Source organism: Papio anubis, chromosome 9 (genome assembly GCF_008728515.1).
Source record: "Papio anubis isolate 15944 chromosome 9, Panubis1.0, whole genome shotgun sequence".
NCBI classification, from domain to species: Eukaryota; Metazoa; Chordata; class Mammalia; order Primates; family Cercopithecidae; genus Papio; species Papio anubis.
The window spans coordinates 30352953-30355355 of record NC_044984.1 but is presented as its reverse complement, the minus strand read 5'-3'; positions in this window follow the sequence as shown (position 1 = coordinate 30355355).

Sequence of the window (2403 nt, the reverse complement as noted above, 5' to 3'; positions counted from 1 at the left end):
CATGGCGCTGATGGGAGTGTAGCAGTGAGGACAACTGGAGATCACTCTCGTTGCCATGTTGGTTTTGGTGGGTTTTGGTTGGCTTCCTTACTGCAACCTGTTTGATCAGCAAGGTCTTTATAATGACCTCCTATCTCATTCGGTGACTAAGAATACCTTAACTTACTGGAAATGTAGCCCAGCAGGTTACAGCCTCAGGTTAACCAGCCCCTGTTCGAGATGGAGTTGCTGTGGTTCAAAGGCCTCTGACAGCAGGGCTGAGTGCAGTGGCTTACGCCTGGAATCCCAGAACTTTGGGAGGCCAGGGTGGGCGGATTGCTTGAGCTCAGGAGTTCAAGACCAGCCTGGCCAACATGGAGAGTCCTCGTCTCTAGTAAAAATACAAAAATTAGCTGAGCATGGTGACACACACCTGTAATCCCAGCTACATGGGGTGCTGAGGTGGGAGGATTGTTTGAGCCCAGGAGTTTGAAGCTGCAGTGAGCTGAGATTTCACCACTGCATTCCAGCCTGGCAATAAAGCGAGACCCTGTCTCAAAAAAAAAAAAAAAAAAAAGTCGGGGGGTGGGGACCGGCGTGATGGATCATGCCTGTAATCCCAGCACTTTGGGAGGCGGGTGGATCACTTGAGGCCAGGAGTTCGAGACCAAACTGGCCAACATGGTAAAACCCCACCTATACTAAAAATACATAAATCAGCTGGGCGTGGTGGTATGTGCCTGTAATCCCAGCTACTCGGGGGGCTGAGGCAGCAGAATCGCTTGAACTTGGGAGGTGGAGGTTGCAGTAAGCCGAGATCGTGCCATTGTACTTCGCTACGGAGAGAGATTCTGTCTCCAAAAAAAGAAAAGTAAAGAAAAGAAAAAGAACATACACATTTATCCATTAAGTTCTCCGTCTTTCATGGGTGCCCCAAAACAATTACAATAGAAACACCAAAGATCTCTGATCACAGATCACCAGAACATATGTAATATTAGGTTGGTGCAAAAGTAATTGTGGTTTTGACCATTACTTTTAATAATAATGAAAATATTTGAATACTGTGAGGATTACCAAAATGTGACACAGAAACACGAAGTAAGCACACTCTGTTTGAAAAAAAAAATGGCACCAATAGACTAGCCCGACACAGGGGTACCAAAAACATTCAATTTGTAAAAGTCACAGTATCCGTGAGGCACAGTAAAGCCAAGCACAGTGAAAGGAGGGGTGCCTGTGAGTGGGATCATACCATATGTAGTCCTTTGTGGCTAACTCTTTCATGGAGTATAATGTTTTCTTCATTCATGTTGTAGAATGAATAAGTACAGTCAGGCCTCTGTATCCGTAGGTTCCACATCCATAGATTCAACCAAACCACACGTTGAAAAAATTGGGAAAAAACTTTTGTGTCTGTACTGAACAGCATGTATAGACTTTTTTTCTTGTCATTATTTCCTTAACAATATAATACAACAACTATCTCCAGCCTGGGCAACACAGTGAAACCCCGTCTCTACTAAAATACAAAAAATTAGCAGGGCGTGGTGGTGGGCACCTGTAATCCCCGCTACTTGGGAGGCTAAGGCAGAATAATTGCTTGAACCCGAGAGGCAGAGGTTGCAGTGAGCCAATTTCACACCATTGCATTCCAGCCTGGGTGACAAAGCGAGACTCTGTCTCCAAAAAAACCACAACTATTGGCCGGGCACGGTGACTCACGCCTGTAATCCCAGCACTTTGGGAGACTGAGACAGGTGGATCACGAGGTCAGGAGTTCAGGACCAGCCTGACCAACATGGTGAAACCTGTCTCTACGAAAAATACAAAAATTAGTTGGGCATGGTGGTGCACGCCTGTAATCCCAGTTACTCAGGAGGCTGAGACAGGAAAATCACTTGAACCCGGGAGGCGGGGGTTGCAGTCAGCTGAGATCGTGCCACTACACTCCAGCCTGGGCAAAAGAGTGAGACTCCATCTCAAAACAAAACAAAACAAAACACTATTTACATCATATTCAACATTATAGATAATCTAGAGATGATTTAAAGTAATATGCAAATACTACATCATTTTATATAAGGAACCTAAGCATCCATGAATTTTGGTATCCTCAGGGGTCCTGAAACCAATCCCCTGTGGATACTGAGGGACAATTGTACAACATTCCTTTTGTGGCTAAATAACATTCCATTATGTGAATATTCAGTACTACATTGTGTTTCTCCATTCACCAGTTGATAAACATTAAAGTGGTTTACACTTTTTGGCTATTATGAATAATGCCACTATGAACACTAATGTACACATTTATGTGGTGACATATGCTTTCAATTCACTTGGATATATACCTAGGAATGGAAGTGCTGGGTCACATAGTAACTCTACGCTCAAATTATTTAGGAATTGCCAGACTGTTCT